At 35.4% G+C, this 18341-nt stretch overlaps 1 long non-coding RNA gene across 1 annotated transcript; it reads right to left on the minus strand.

Moving 5' to 3' along the window:
- Positions 1-15383: 15383 nt before the first annotated feature.
- Positions 15384-16199, minus strand: LOC108486851 (uncharacterized). The gene is made up of 2 exons (XR_001871560.2): positions 15905-16199; positions 15384-15773 (listed from the first exon to the last, which is right to left on the minus strand). It is a non-coding gene; the product is annotated as an uncharacterized LOC108486851 (long non-coding RNA).
- Between the last annotated feature and the right edge of the window lie 2142 nt (positions 16200-18341).

Consider the following 18341-nt stretch of genomic DNA (forward strand, 5'->3'; position numbering starts at 1 on the left):
TAATTCTTTGCCTCCTACTCTGTGTCCTCTTTCTAGGTACCTCTTGGGGTGTTTATATAGGCTTTAGAATGATTCAAAACCCTCAAGAGTGGCCTTTTTCGAATAGGAATAGATTTGGACTCGACAGGGACACACCCATGTGCAAGTGCTTCAACCCGTGTTTGATTCAGTTGAATAGACACGGGCGTGTGGTCTACCTATGTAAGGAAGTCCAAGCTATGTTGATTTCCCACGTTGGCCCATTTTCTCCGTTTTTGGCCTGTTTCTCGCTCTTTTTATTCTCCTATGCTCACATAAGTATAAAACATGAAATTAAAGGATCAAGAGCATCGAATTCCATGAATCTGATGATAATTCATCCAAAAATGCTAAGCATGGGATAAAAATATGTATAAATTACGACTTATCATGGATTCTCATCAGCTTGTGTGAGCAGCACCATGTAGCTACTTCTTGACCGCCAGCTTGTGTGAGCAAACCCATTGATAGTTCAAGAGTGAGCATTATATGAGATATCAGATTGAGATGGCTTCGGCCTAGTATTGGCACTTAGGGTGCGAGATTTTCAAGTATCCGATATTATTCCAAATGGTTCAACAGGTATATTGATGAATTGGAAGAGTATGAAATTGATACGAATTAGTACAGGTATGTCCGTGAACTATACAATCATTGAATCGAAGAAATTGATGAAATTCACGTCTGACCTTTGGATTGAGTATGTGTTAGGCTTTTGGATTTAAATTGAGTTGAATTATGTGTTGTTTAAGTACTTGAATTGTAGTTGAATTGTAAGTTTTACTTATTAAGCATACGAGCTTACTAAGCTTTATAGCTTACTTTGTTTACTTTTTCTTATTTTATAGTGATTTCGAAGCTTGCTCAGATTGAGAGTTGTCGGAGATCTCATCACACTATCCGACTGTCATTTTGGTACTTTTGAACTTGTTTAACTGGTTATATGGCATGTATAGGTGTTGTGTTTAATATGGTCTATATGTTGGTAATGGATTTAGCCAATTGATTTGGCTTGTAAATGAAGTATGTTTTGGTTTATCTGTATAGCCATGTGAATTGGCTTATTTTGGTATATTTGGTTATGTATATATATGTGCAAATGACCTTTTTTTATGTGGTTGAAAATTGATATGTGAATGCCTTCTTAAGATTTGGAATTGAAGGTAGAAAATGGTTGAAATTGAGATTGAATTAATATGCTGGTAATAGGCAAATAATGCATGTTTGAAAAGTGACCATTTAGGTGATTTTAGAATTGAAATTGGTATGTTTTAAATTGGCAACAAAAATGTTATGAGCAATATAGTTGTTGGTATTGAAATGGCATGAATTAGGCTTGGTTGAGATTTGTTTGAATGCCTATTGATGTTATGTTATATGCCATTTGACATGTTTAGGTGGATGCAAGTTTGGGTGAGAAAGGTGGCTTGGAAAATAGCCTATTTTGTCCACACGGACATGTGTCTCAGCCGTGTGTGAATCACGGTTAGGTGACACGACACTGTGTCCCCTGGTACGTAATTAGAAACCAAGTCAATATGCTCCACACGGCCCTACACACGGGCGTGTGACTTGGCCATGTGGCATAAGTCAATATACCCTAGCACACGGCCTGGACACAGGCGTGTGAGTCCATTTCAAAGGGTACATGAGCTAGTCACACAGGTGTAAGGTTGGCCGTGTGACCCAAGCCAGGGAGTTACACGGAGTCGGACATGGGCTAGGACATGGGCTACGATACGGCCATGTGATTCCATTTCGAATGTCCACAAGGCCTGTGACACGGTCGTGTCTTCGGCCGTGTGAGACACATGGCCGGGCCACACGGGTGTGTGTCCCATGTATTTTGAAAAATTTTCTATGTTTTCCAAAATTTTCCTGGGTTATCGATTTAGTCCGGAACCACTTCCAATGCATGATTTGGGCCTCGAGGGCTCGTATTAGGGACAATATGATTGATTGTGAATGATTTTTATTTGGATATGAAAAATGTATGAGAAATGTATGATTGTTTAATTGTTAAGTCCGATAATGTTCTGTAACCCTATTCCAGCGATGGATACGGGTTAGGGTTGTTACAGCCTAAGACAAAAACACAGCCTGATGTTGATTTCCTTGAATCTTGACACATTTGGAAGTCAGAAACAATATATCCGATAGGAGTGAGGTCTCATCCGAAATATACAAGCATATAATCCCTCATTCTTTTTCAATACTTGAGTATATGCTTAATTGCTTATCAGTGCCTTGGTCCTAGATTCACATGATATCGACTTACCAACCCCACTACAAAACTAATATCTGGGCATGTGGATAGTATATTAACATGAGACTTCCAACTACCGAAGCGTAAGAAACCTTTCTCATGTTCTCTCTATCTTCCACTGTCTTAGGACAGTCCTCTAAACATATATGAAATCTTGATACAGAGGGTTGATTTCCCTTCTTCGAATCAGTCATTGCATAATGCTCCAATAACTGGTCTATATATGAAGCCTGAGTCTGTGCTATCACTTTGTTCTTTTGATCCTTTAGGATTTGAATACCTAGAACAAAATTAGCTCCTCCCAAGTTCTTCATGCTAAACTATTGGGTTAACCATAGTTTAACTGATGACAGTATCCTTACGTCATTCCAAATGAGTAGAATATCATCGACATCTAGAATGAGAAAGACCACATTTTCATCCCTTAAACATTTTTAAACACAAGGTTAATTTACGTTTTGCTCAAATCCAAAACTCTTGATCGCTTGATCGAATCTTTAATTCCATGAGCGAGACACTTGTTTAAGTCCATATATGGATCTAAGTAGTTTGCAAACTTTATTCTCATTTCCTTTAGCTATATATCCAATGGGTTACATCATGTAGATGCTCTCTTCAAGATAGCCATTCAAAAATCTGGTCTTAACATCCATTTGCCAGATCTCGTAATTGAGAGTTGCCGTAATAAATAGTAATATGCGTATTGACTGGAGCATGGAAACGGGAGAGAAGGTTTTTTTGTAACCAATACCTACTTTCCGAGTATAAACTTTTGCTACAAGTCTAGCCTTATAAGTTTCCATTTTCCGTCTGAATTTCTTTTCCTTTTGCGACAAAGACGTTGGCTTGAATTGTTGAAAGATTATGATCTTGTTATTGACTATCACCCTGGAAAGGCTAATGTGGTTGCCAATGCTTTGAGTCGCAAGTCACTGTTTGCTTTGCGAGCAATGAATGTTCACTTGTCCGTTTCATCCGATAATGTGTTAGTAGCAGAATTAAAAGCCAAATCGTTATTGATTCATCAAATATGTGAAACTCAGAAAGTTGATGATGAATTGGTTGCTAAACGAGCTGAATGTGTTTCGAATGTGGATTCAGAATTTCAAATTGACAACAATGATTGTTTGAGGTTCAGAAGTCAATTGTGTGTTCCAAGAAATTCGGAACTTATTTCGATGATTTTGAGCGAGGTTCATAGCAGCCGAATGACAAAAATGTATAACGATCTGAAACGTCAGTATTGGTGGTACGGTATGAAACGAGACATTTCTGACTTTGTCTCGAAGTGTCTGATATGTCAACAAGTGAAAGCGGAACATCAAGTGCCTTCGGGATTACTTCAGCCGATTATGATACCCGAATGGAAATGGGATCGAGCCACGATGGATTTTGTATCTGGGTTGCCATTGTCACCAAGCAAGAAAGATGCGATCTGGGTTGTTACTGATAAATTGACAAAGTCGGCTTATTTTATCCCCGCACGCACGGATTATTCACTTGACAAGTTAGCCAAACTGTATGTTTCTCAGATTGTAAGGTTACACGGGGTACCTACTTCTATTGTATCGGATAGAGATCCGAGATTCACATCGCGATTTTGGAAGAAATTGCAAGAAGCATTGGGTACCAAGTTTCATTTTAGCACCGCTTTTCATCCCCAGATCGATAGTCAATCTGAGCGGATCATTCAGATACTCGAGGATATGTTGAGATGTTGCATCCTTGAGTTTAGTGGTTCATGGGAACGATATTTGCCTTTAATTGAATTCACTTACAACAATAATTTTCAATCAAGCATTAAGATGGCACCTTACAAAGCTTTGTACGGTCGTAAATGCCGTACACCGTTATTTTGGACCGAGCTTAGTGAAAGTAAAATTTTTGGGGTTGATTTGGTTAAAGATGCTGAGCAGAAAGTAAAAGTAATCCGTGAAAGTCTGAAAGCAGCTTCAGATCGTCAGAAGTCGTATGCGGATTTAAAACGAAAAGTCATTGAATATCAGGTCGGAGACAAAGTGTTTCTTAAAGTTTCACCTTGGAAAAAACTGCTCAGATTTGGTCGTAAAGGCAAATTGAGTCCAAGGTTCATCGGGCCGTATGAAATATCCGAACGAATTGGACCAGTCGCATACAGATTGATTTTACCCCCTGAACTTGAAAAGATTCACAATGTTTTTCATGTCTCGATGCTTCGACGTTATAGATCCGATCCATCGCACATAATTAATCCATCAGAGGTGGAAATTCAATCTGATTTGAGTTATGAAGAAGAACTGATTCGTATCTTAGCTCGTGAGGTAAAAGAGTTGCGAAACAAAAAGGTTCTGTTAGTAAAGGTATTATGGCTCAAGCACGGGATCGAAGAAGCTACTTGGGAACCCGAGAACTCTATGAAAGAACGATATCCTAACTTATTCACTGGTAAGATTTTTGGGGACGAAAATTCCTTAAGTGGGGGAGAGTTGTGACAGCCCTAATTTGACCCTAGTCGGGAAGTGGTTTCGGGACCACAAAACCGTGTCATAAAAATAATTAACTGTTATATTCTATGCTTATTATATGTGTACATGCATATGTGAAAGTTTCATGCTCTAATTTTGTCATTTGTATGTGAAATTATTAAATAGGACTTATGTTAAATAATTGTGGAAGGTGATAGGTAATTTTAAAAAGGGGGTCTATTAATGCATGTCACAAAAGGTTTGGACTTGCATGTCAAATATACATTTTTGTTTATAGTGGCCGGCCATGATGATGCTTTTATATTAAATATATGTTTTAATTATTAGTTAAATGGCTTTATACTTTATAATATAGATGAATAAAATAAAATAATAAAAGAAAGAATGGTGAAGAAAACAAAGTCTCAGCTTTGTTCTTCTTAGCTGAATCTAAAGAAAGAAAAAAAAATGGAGCAAGACATTCGGCCATTTGAATCATAAGGAAGGTTAGTAAATTGTGTTAGGTTTTTTTTAAATTCTAGCTTGTTTTAGGTTACTCATCATGTCTCTTACTTAGGCCATGTTAAAATTTTGGATTTGGGTGGTGAATGGAGCATTCGGCCATGGTTGTTAATGAAGAGATTGGATTATTTTCTCTATGTTTTGATGAATAAGTGTTGATGAGATGATATATTTTCTTTTCATCTTTTAATTAATTAGGTACTTTGCTATTTCCAAATTAGTCCTTGCCCTTTTTCTATAATTCTATGATGAGTCACCAAGAAAAATCTACATACTACTCTTAATGGTCAAATTACCATATAAGGACCTCTAGTTTTGAATTCCATAGCTATTTGATTCTTATAGCTACTAGAATTCAATTTTCGTATTTTATGCGATTTAGTTCTTCTCGTAATTAAACACTAAATTGATAAAATTTTCATATCACAATTTTCACACGACATATCTACCATATTACGAACCATATAATAAAATAAAAATAAATCATATTTTTGGGTTAGATTTGTAGCCCCGAAACCACTGTTCCGATTTCACTGAAAATAGGTTGTTACAGTTTTAATCCTCATCTCATGCTAGGCAAATTCACTAGGGACCTATATCAAGTCATAGAAACCATCATTTCACAATTTCACCATGAAATTTTATCATTTTTACAAATAAGTCCCTAAATGATAATTTCATCAAAAATTACTTTACAAAACTTGTTTATTTATCACTAAGGACTAATAATATTTCATAAAACATCAAGAATCATGCAAGAACATTCATGGAAAAACCCTAATTCTTTGACAGTTTTGCAAATTGATCCCTAGGCTAGCTAGGTTAAGCTACAACGATCCCGAAAACATAAAAATCGTTAAAAACATAACAAAATTTCACTTACATGCAAGGGATATGTAACACCCCAAACTCGGCCTAGACGTTATGGCCGAATCCGGCAATGTCACATGAGAGTGTTTTGGCAAACCGTTTCAACACATAACAATCGTTCCAAATATTGTCTGATACTTAGTTCAAAGAAAACTGTAAATTTATTAATTTTCTCAAAAACATTTCTCAACACGCGGAAGCTTTAAAAATCCAATTAACTCTTGTTACCGTTTTACTTACGAAAACCTTAGTTAAGTTAAAAACATGCTTTGGCGTTGCAGTTTATATTCCAAAATCACAGTTCAAAAACCCAAATTAAAACCAAAAGTCCAAGTCCATAATCAACAAATATCCCAAAAATAATAAAATAACATGGTAAAGAGTTATAAACATAAAACTCATGAGTAGATAGCCGTGGTCTCCGTCGAGTTCAACGCTGAACCGATCAAACAAATAAGGGTGAGTTTTCGCAAACTCAGTATGTACATCCCCACAGTTCAGCATGCATATAATTAGATAATAGAATATAGTCATAATTCGGGCCTGAACCCTTTACAGAATCGATGTAGGCATTGGCCCACTCGGAAACAAAATCAGATACAACTTAGAGCCTTAGCCCATCTCAGATATAACATGCATAACAGATCAGAATAACAAAACATGCCCACCAACCCTGCACACCAACTCCGTCCAACCCAACACACCATGTAGGGATAAAATTGACCCACCCATCCCTACATACCAAATATGGGGTTAAAATCGACTCATCTAACCCTACACACCATAAAGTACCGTAATGCGGCACATGTCATAAATATGCAGCTTAGCTGCCAGATAACAGGCTTTAAATGCCTTTCAGATACTTCCTTCAACTTCATCAAACCCACCTCAATGCAATGCATCATACAAGAATGGCATGCTATAATGCAGATTAACAGACATATTTTCATATTCAGAACAGACAAATATACATGCTAAGTGTAACATGGTAGTACATACATCGCAATATCAGATCACATAATCAAGGGTCTAAGTAAGGCTTACCGACCCTATCACAGGTCACAGTCGACTTGGGCGACCCATGCAACCTTACGGACCGTTTCAAAAAAATGGGCTCACACGCCCATATGGCCTGCCCGTGTGGGCCAACACGGCCCAATTTAGCCTTGGTTGTGTAGATCACACGGCCTGGCCCAGAATTCCACACGCCCATGTGGTTCACCCGTGTGGGCCTACACGTCCGTGTGGCCTACACGGCCCAATTGGTCGAGCCCGTGTCTCACACACGGCCTCGCCAACCATCACACAATCGTGTTCGTCACGCTCGTGTTGCAACGCACGGCTTGGTTCGTCGACCACATGCCCATGTACTGCCACACGGCCTACCACATGGGAGACCACACGTCCGTGTGGCGTCAACAGAATGCTTTTTGACTTTCATCGAATCTCGTTTTCAGTGCATTTGGAGTACACACCTAGTCTCGTTTGAATCCAAACATAACTCTGAACACTTCAGAACCAAAATATTAGCCAACAACACACCACAAACATCCCTACTTTGCGATTAATCGAAATCCCAAAATCAAACTACTCATCCTTAAATTGAAGAACACTTACTGCTAAGCCACGAATTGATTTGTTACGAAACAGTACAAAAAGAGCCTTAAACCTCGTGACGTGATGCTGCCACAAACGTCAGAATTATCTCCAATCAAAGTTGGAAAAAAAATAAAAGTTAAAAAAAGCAAAGCTCTACCTACCAGAACCCCGCGAAGGAACTACGATTCTAGCAATAACGGTGAAAACAAAAGGGATGTGCAGCAAAATTTTGAGAGAGTGGAAGCAAGATGAAAGATAAGTGAAAAGAGAAAGAAAAAACGTCAAAAAAGCAAGGAAAATTCGGTAGAGTGAGCAAAACCAAAAATCATGGGATACTCCCCAGTCCCTTAATTCTCTCCACTAGCCAGCATTTTAATGAAATTCAAACTCCTACACGGAACTGGCAGCAAAAATAAATCCTTTGCTCGCGCAGGGACTCGAATTCTAGACCTCCAAGCACACTAACACTTCTCTAAACCACCAGACCAACAGGCCCATTCTAATATGGTTTTACAACAATTAAACATAAGCCTAATGAACCAGATTAAGGATTTATTCAAAAAAAATCAAAATTTACCAAATACAAGGCTTGAACTTGGGACCTCTCACACACACCTAGAATAATTAACCACTGAAGCAGATACATAGTTGTGTCATATTTTAATAGAATCAGAAATATAAATTTTGGGGCGTTACATGATATACCTAGCCAAACCTTCAAGCCTCTTCAATGGGGTTTTCTATCCCTAAATTCAGTGGAGAGATGAGCTAATGAAGATGATACATTATTTTTATCATATTTTACTCACATTTTTAACCTTACTAATTAACCTTAAAATCACTTAATTTTCTGTCCATCTTTGTCCACTAACATTATAAATGGTCTAATTACCATTTAAGTCCACTAACATTTAAGTTTTATAGCAATTAGACTCATTTTATTAATAGAACTCTACTTTTACACATTTTACAATTAGTCTTTTTTACGTAATTAAACATGCAAACGTCAAAATTTTTTAATGACATTTTAATACGACCCTACTAACATTCCTAGACATTGAAATAATAATAAAATAATAATTTACTCGTCGAATTTGTAGTCCCAAATCCACTGTTATGATTTCACTAAAAATGGGCTGTTACAGTTCCAATGACACTCAAAACATGCCAAAACAAACATCCTAAGGTCTAACCAATGTGCCATCTATGACGCCATATTTCAAGTATTTTCACAATTCATTTCCTTAACTAAGTTTACAACTTACAAGCACATTCAAATAACTGATTTTCTATCTCAAAATCCTATACCATAAAATCAAGTATGCACCTCATTTAGCTACTTATACCACATCATCATATGCACATTAACAACAACACCAATAAGTACTTATGAACCCTTACAAACATAATCAAATTCTCCTATTACATGTGATATAAGCCAAGATATATTCAAAAGCTACCAAAAGATCCCCAAATAATGTGATTCATCGAGCTGATTTGATCTCCCGATCCACAAAAACGTATCTACAAGAAATAAGACAAAAAACACGAGTAAGCTTTCGTAAAGCTTACTAAGTTCGTCGATTGAACGGCAAAGCTTACCGAATTAAACATAATAATAATTCAAATACAAGATTAAGGAATAGAGTTCCTATCAACAAGGTTATTATTTGAATTCCTGTCAATCACAACTCACAAAAGTAGAGAAATGCTTAGTACAATAATACAAATCAATTTCCACTTTTCAATAAATTTTTAGAGATCAATAAAACATAACCTGGTGAACTAAATAAAATAACATTGACTACTCGACAAATACCCATATATCCATGTAATTCCTTAAACATCACAAACATCTTAGTTAACATATCTATATACATATATAGCATATAATCACACCAACGCTTAAATATTCATTACAAATTATACTAGTCAACATATTCATCTCACATTCAATCTTATGATACATATTTCACCCAAAACATATTACCTGAATAGCAAATGGTTGAAGGATTCCATAATGTTTTTCAATCATGGTCTTATTCGTCTGATTCATGATGCCACAGCACCTTTCAGATATGGTCTTACGCGTTAGAATCGTGATGCTATAACGTCTTTTAGCTATGGTCTTACTCGTTAAAATCATGATGCAATAATGTCTTTCAGCTATGGGCTTACTGTTAAAATCATGATGCCATAATGTCTTTCAGCTATGGTCTTACTGTTTAAATCATGATGCCATAACGACTTTCAGGTATGGTCTTACTCGTTAAAATCATGATGTCATAACATCTTTCAGCTATGTTCTTACTCGTTTCCACTATGATGCCATAACATCTTTCAACTATGGTTTTATTCAATTCCGGTATAGTGCCATAGTGTCTTTCAACTATGGTCTTATCTGTTTTATTCAAGCCAAAAAATTTGATTCATATATATACACAAATAGATAATAATTCACCAAAACAATAATTAATTGAATTATCAAGTTACGAACTTACAGGACGAATTTGCAGTAACGGTTCAAAGATCTTAATCAGTGATCGATGTCGTATCAATTCATTATTTCCATTTTCAATTACACACATCAATATAATCTAAAATTATGCAATTAGGTTCATATAATACATTTAAAAATATACTAAAATCAAACTGAATAAACTTACCGGACTAATTCGCAACAACAATCAAAGTACAAAGACTACTCAACAACTTTTTCTTTTCCTCGATTTTCAACACGTTCTTAATCTAGAATAATAATTTCATTCAATTAATTAATTCTCACAGTAAAATTAACTCATTTTATACAATTCAAGTCTTTTTTGACATTTTTACAAAATTTGCCCAAACATTTACTTTTATACAACTTAGTCCTTAAGCCCAAAACTTGCAAATTAACTATTTTCAATAAATTCCAAGTTTAGCCGATTTTTATTATGTCTTGTTACAACCCATAATTTCTATTATTTGACATCAAGTCCTTTTAATTTTATCACTTTACATTTTAGTCCTTTAACATTAAAATTACTAAAAATTACTTTACAAAATAGTCTTGTTTAACAATCAAGCTTAATAATTTATCATAAAACTTCAAGAATATCCAAAACTCATCAATGGCACAATCCATAATCTTTAACCGTTTTGAAAATGGAAATACGATCTACCTGGACCTAATTGCAACGATCTCAAAAACATAAAAGTTACAAGAAATCGGTTAAAAACAACTTACCAAATTGAAAGACAAGCTTGGCTGAAGCTCAAAACCCCTAGCCATGCCTGTTCGGTGCTTCCCCAAGAAGAAAATATGGAAGTGGTGACTTTTTCTTTTACTTTATGCTTTTATTTCCTTAAAATTTACAATTTACTACTTTACCCATTAAAAACAAATGAAAGTTCATGAATATTTATCACTTATGTCGTCCAATTAATACCCATATGGTATATTTACCATTAAATTCCCCTCCATTTAATAATTTAGACCATTTAACCAATTTTAATCAATTTTTGCAACTTTTACGATCTAGTCCTTTTTAATTAATTAACTATCTAATCGATAAAATTTCATGATCAAATTTTAACACGATACTAATGACCTTGTAAATATTAAACAATTAATATTTACTTACTAGCACGTCAGAATTGTGGCCCCAAAACTACCATTTTCGACAGTACTGAAAAATGGACTAATTAGTAAATCCTTAATTAATTAGGATTTAATTGTAATTTACCCCAGTCTAGAGAATTCCACACTATTCCTACCATTTGGCCATTTAAGGAGGATCCAATTACCCATTTGGTCCTTCAATTATTTTAAATTCCACCTAAACAAACTTTATTTCAATTTAACCTTAAACTAATTAGGACTTAATGAATAAATAACCCAAAAGTTAGTGGATTTAATCATGTCACCACCACTTGGACTTTTTGACCATGTTTTAATCACCATTTTGGTCCCTTTAGTATTTTAAATCTATAGCAATTCACTTTTGCCTCTTTTACATATTAATCCTTTTACCTTAATTAAGCAACCAATTGTCAAAATTACCGGGCCAAACTTCAATTTACCTATAATATGACTCTGTAAATATTTACTGCCTTAAATTATGGAAATGAGGTCCCAATACCTCATTTTTAAAAATCACTTGACTTTTGGACTAAACCACTTATATTTATTTATTCGTTCAATTTACAAAAACAAAATATTAAGCCAAAGTTCAATATAATATTATAATTAACTCAAAACATTACATAATAATACAAACTTATTCATCGGATTTGTGGTCCCGAAACCACCATTCCCGACACCATTAAAAAATGGGTTGTTACACGTATACTTAACGCACCAACTTTTGGTTCCTTATTTATTTTAACTCAGGCTTTTACTTACATCAAAGTGTACGAGTCACGCATACATAGTCTGCCATCCACTTAAGATTTAGGTATGTCACACTCTGAACATCATAAGTGAATAAATCCATAAATGGATTTAAAATCTAATTTGCTTAGGTCTTGCCCGATTTACTATCAGTCTAGTTAGTCACATCAATGTCTCTATCTTCTAGGAGTCATCTGCTTCGATGCCCAAGTTAAGGTATCTCCCCAGTTAGACTTGATAGACAACATATTAGTCCTTTAATCGATTTTCTCATTTCCAATTAGACTAAGGACATGTTTAAGTTCATCTACTAATGCAAGTTGTTTTTCCGTACTATGATTCGACCACGTAATACCACTTAGTATTAGTTAAAAATTTCCTTCCATTTTTCTTTGTGTGCAAAAACCATGTGAGGACACTTATACAAAGTATATTAATGTAATCAATGAATTTGTTTTATTAACTAATCTGTTTGAAAAATTACAAGTTTACAAATGAATACACTACACTCAAGGCACCAAATCCAACAAATATTGAACAAGATTTAGAAGAGAGCCCGATTGAGAATGGGGATGATAAGAAAAGGCACAAGTTTGATATTTTGGACTCTGATGTTTTTGAATTTACGGATTCATTAGGGGCTATGGATGAGAAGTTAAATGCTCACTTTCAACAATTATCGGCGATTGCCAATGTGCAAGTCGATCAAGCGCCATGAAAAATATTATGTTGGAATGTTTGGGAATTGGGGAGCCTGTGGGCTATTTGAAGACTTCGACAGGCATTAAAGACTCATAATCCCTAAATTTTCTTCTTCATAGAGACAAAATTGAATGGAGTTTGAATGGAAAAGGTTCAAAGAGATGTAGTTTTAACAACAACCTTGATGTTCAGGCTAATGATACTCGGGGTGGCCTCAGTTTAGCATGGAATCAAAATGATACGGTCTATGTTCGGAGTTACTCAAATAATCACATCGATGCAAAAATTCAAGAGGATAAAGGAAGAATAAAATGGAGACTAATGGTTTTTTTATGGGGCCTGAGGAATGTTAGGGACTACTTCAAAATTTAAGGAGCAATCAAAAGCTGCCATAGATAGTATGGGGAGATTTCAATGAGATCATGTATTCTTATGAGAAGGTTAGAGAAGTGCTGTGGGAAAAGAGACGAATGGAGAAAATTCACGTGTTAGAGGAATGTCAGCTAGTGATCGTTGGATATTCGGAACCATAGTTTACTTGGAAAAGAGGGAATATACCAAAAACAAACATTCGTGATTGATTGGATAGAAGAGTGGTAAATTTAGAATGGATGAATGTGTTTCCTAATTTTTTTTTCCATTAAGCACCAACCACATTCATTCTCAGATCATTTTCCTCTTTTTATTCAAGCAGGTAAAAGGAGGGGAAAGAGAAAATTTAGGTTTGATGCCTAATGTGTTTTTGATGAGTCTTATAAGAAGGAAGTAAGATGGATATGGGAGTCGAGTCCGAAGAATGTCATGGAGAGATTGGTAGCCCTTAAATTTGGCTTGTAGAAATGGGAAATGCGCATCAAAGCAAAGCAAGTAGAGGTATAAGAAAGTTTAAATAGAAGACTGGAGTATTTGAATGACTTAGAAAGGGATTATGAGATGCTTGCAGAGCTAATAGATGTAAAAGTGCATCTTAATCTAGAAATTAAGAAAAAAGAAGTGCATTGGGAGAAACAGGCTCGGGCAAATTGGTTAAAGATGAGAGATAGTAATACAGCTTTTTTCCATAATTTTGTGTCCCAACAAAGGTGTATGAACTAAGTTCGAGGCTTGCAAAATGATGCGGGAGATGTGATCACGAATGAGCGTGAAATGGAAAAAATTGCCTAGAATTATTTCAAAAATAAGTTCACTACAAAAGGTATGTTATTTAGGGTGAAAAAACGTGTAACAGATAACATGAACCAGATGTTGACAACCAAGTATTCCGATGAGGATGTTTTTGCTACTTTGAAAGGAATGGCCTAACATAAGCAGCAAAACTAGATAGCTATCTAACGATCTTCATTTAGAAGTTTTGGCATATTATCAGGTGAAAGGCTAGTTCTTTTTGCCTCAAAATTCTGAATGAAGGTAAGTCATTGGAATCACTTAATGTTACGAATATTGTGCTTATAACGAAAGTAGCTCGCCCTTTGAACTTGACAAATCTTAAACTTATAATCCTCTATACGGTGTTATATAAAATAATTTCTAAAATAGCTGCTAATCGACTTCAACAAGTTAGATTGTTGCATTGATAAGGCTCAAAAGCACTTTTGTCCCAGGGCAATTGATTACGGATAATGTTCTTCTTGCTTATGAAGTTCTACACATGTTTAAGCAAAAACAAACGGGGAGGAAAGCCTCACAGGAATTAAAGCTGGATATGAGTAAAACCTATGATCGGGTAGAATAGCCTTTCTAAAGGCACATGATGCTACAATTGGTCTTTGCAAACTTGTAGGTAGAGTTTATTACGCATTGTATAAGCTTTGTCTCGTAATCAAAAATACGCATTGTATAAGCTTTGTCTCGTAATCAAAAATGGTCAATGAAATGGGAAAGGTGTTCCGTCCTACTAAAGGCTTAAGGTAAGGGGTCTGTTAAGTCCCTTTTTATTTCTGAGTGTAGCGAGGGTCTCTTATCACTAATGAGGCTGGCTAGGTAAAAAGGTTTTGTGGAAAGGGCTAGGATAAGTCAAAGGGGCAAAATTTTGGTGACAAAAAGGTCACGGAAAGCTTGGAATCCATTGCAAGTGGAGGAAATTATATAAAGTAAAGAAAAATGGGGGGTTGAGACTTAGATGTTTGGCTAAGTTTAATTTACCGTTACTTGCCAAGCAAGGATGGAGGTTAATTAATTTTTCGAATTCTTTGCTTGCTTGTACATTGAAAGTTAAATATTATTCAATTACTGATTTTTTAAGTGCAGGTTTAGGAAATATACTTTCCTCTACTTGGAAGAGTATGTGGGCTACTAAGGGGCTCCTCCAAGCTGAAATGTGTTGGCGTGTTGAGACCGAAACAAAAATTCCAGTAAAAGAAGTTGCGTGGGTGCCGGAAGCTATGGAATAATAAATTCAAAATGGGGAGAATTTCTCAGACACTACTGTGGTGGCAGATCTAATCGATAATGATACAAGGAGATTGAAATAAGAAATCATAAAGAATACCTTCTACAAAAGTGATGCAAGCAGAATCTGAAGTTTTCCATTGGAGAGATTTCCGCATAAGGACTATTAGGTGTAGCGAGGAGAGACGTCAGTGGAATATTCTGTCTAAAGTGGCTACAAGCTTTTATTACAAGGGACTATCGATCCTAATCATCTATACAGCCAAACTGCACATATGGATTTCTACAAGAAATTATGGGGACTAAACTTGTCCTCAAAATTGAAGATAACAATATGGCGTTTTTCCATTAATTTCCTTCCTATCCAATGTAATTTATAATATAAAAGACTAGTAGCAACAACAATATGCCCTAGATGTGCGGGAGAGATGGAAACCAGAGAGCATGCACTGTGTGATTGACCTGTGACAAGGGAGATATGGCAACAATCGAATTTTGCATGGCCACATTCGGTATCAGATCTCGAATATATGGAATGGGTTACTTGGTTTTTCGAGCATAACTCTGTCAATCAATGTCAGACCTTTGCCTGTGCTTTATGGGCAATTTGGATAGAAAGGAACAAATGGGTACACGACAGAAAAAGGAAAACAAGGTTAGTTATAGCAGAGTTCATCAGAAGCTATATTTGAGAACTAGATGGCTTGAGAAACATTTTACCTGCCAGAAGGATGGGGGTTGAGAAGTGACAATCACCGGAGAGCCCAAGTGTGAAGATAAATTTCAATGCAGCTTTTAAAAACATGAAAACAGATCTTGCTCAAGGGTAGTTATAAGGGATTCAGAGGGTCAGGTTTTGGGATCAATGTCTGCGTTAAACGAAAACATACCTACGGCGTTTGTGGCGGAGGCCCTTGCATGTGTTCAGGGACTTCAACTCGATTTAGAATTGGGACTCTTGGTAGTAGAGGTTGAAGGAGATGCTCTTTCAATCCAAGCATTAATCACCCATTTGCTACTTATATAATTATCATTATGAAAAAGTAAATTTATTTATTATATTTTTAAAAAATATTTATAACATAAAATTTAGAAAATAAATTGAATTAACCACCCATTTTCTACTTGGCTATTCAAGTACACCAATAATTATTTTAAAGAAAGAATTAATTACATTAAACATCCTCAAATTATAATCCTCATTCTAATTTAATCCTCAATTTTAAAATATTCTATTTATATCCTTAAACTATTAAAGTTATATCAACTAAGTCCTCTCTAGTAACCATTAATTTATTCATTAAATTACTCATCAAAACTTGTGTGACATGATTTAAAATGAAAATTTTAATGAAAATTGAATATCCTAAAATATATATGGAAAATATCTTGGTTTTGAGGTTTTGAAACTTTTACAAAAGATCTATTTTTCGCTCTCTTTTTTCTATTTTACTTTATTTTTAATTTTTACATTTAAAATTATATTGCAACATTTTACTCTTCTTTAAAATTTTCATTTTAGCTTATGTTACATAAGATTTGAGATGCCATTTAATGGTGAAGTTAATAATTTTTAATAACGGAAGGGCTAATTCATATAACATCAATATTTTTTAAGTTTGAAGACCAATTTAAAATGTGAGCCATAGTTTAGAGGTGTCTAGTGCAATTTAACTATTAAGGAAATTTATATTTTTTATAATTTTAATATATTAATTGTAACACCCCTAACTTGTGACCGACGCCGGTGTCGGACACGAGGGGTTAACGAGACAAATCCTCTTAAAGTACCGACCAATTTGGCATTTCTGGACAGGCTGGAAAACTGCGTCATCGTCGCCTTAAAAATCATATCTCGAGTTCCAAAACTCGGAAACTGGTTTCGTAAATTTTCCCTGAATTTAGACTCATATACCCATCCATGGATTTATTTTTAGAATTTTTGGTTGGGCCAATTGGTACAGTTTATTAGTTAAAGTCACCCATGTTACAGGGATCGACTGCTCTGACCTCCGCGCGTTACAACTTGAATATCTTTCTGTACAGGGCTTTAATACTGGTTCCGTTTGTTTCTAATGAAACTAGACTCAAAATGGAATCTTTACATATAAGGCATGACTCCTAATTCTTTCTGGATAATTTATGGTAAATTTTCAAAGTCGCGACAGGGGACCCAGAAACCGTTCTGGTCCTGTCTCACGAGAACTTTAATATTTCCCAGTATACTGCTCATATGGTCGTTTCGTTTCGTCCATATAAAAATAGATTCATCAAGGTTCAGTTCCATAATTTACTCACTATTTAATTCTACTTCTACTATTTTTAGTGATTTTTCAATCTCATCTCACTGCTGCTGTCCGCAACAGTTACTGCAGTAGACTATGCCAATTTCATGAATTTTTCCTTGGCCTTAATCATCCATCATACATGACACAAATTATGGCCACCTTAACAAAATTTGAATTTCTAAGACTCGTGGCTATAGGTTCTAGCATCCCACTCGACGACCACATAGGCCATTTTCACATGGCTTAAAGTTTACAACCCACAATTCGACAAAATATAATAGCCTATACATGCCAAATGTTCTTCAACAACAAAAAAAAACAATACCACAAGATTTCAGCCGGTGTGATGACTTCAACGACGGTTCCGAGCACGCAACAATACGATTCCAAGAGACCTAAAATGGGTGACAAGAAAACACCGAGTGAGTTTACAACTCAGTAAGTCATAAGCATTCGTCAATCCACTGATAAAGTTACTACTACATGTACAACAAATGAGGCTAGGTACTCGTCCATATCGAATCTATACCATAATACCTCGGACCTTTCGGTCCAAACTTGTACCAATTCATACATCCACATTTCATATTCTACACAACAAGATAATCGAAGCATTTTTACACATTAACTCAATTTCCAGCACAACCATACAATTTCAATCATCACATAGATTTAAGGCTTACCAAATTCAACCCCGAGAATGAACATATTTTCTATTTGTCAAGAGCTCGAGGTACTTACCCGATCCGCTGTCCGGGATTAGCTCGATAATGTCGCACACTCAGTGCCAATTGTAATGCAAGAACATATAGTGAATCCGCACACTTAGTGCTATATGTATTCAACTCGCACACTTAGTGCTATATAAT

This window comes from Gossypium arboreum, chromosome 10 (assembly GCF_025698485.1).
Source record: "Gossypium arboreum isolate Shixiya-1 chromosome 10, ASM2569848v2, whole genome shotgun sequence".
Taxonomy (NCBI): domain Eukaryota; kingdom Viridiplantae; phylum Streptophyta; class Magnoliopsida; order Malvales; family Malvaceae; genus Gossypium; species Gossypium arboreum.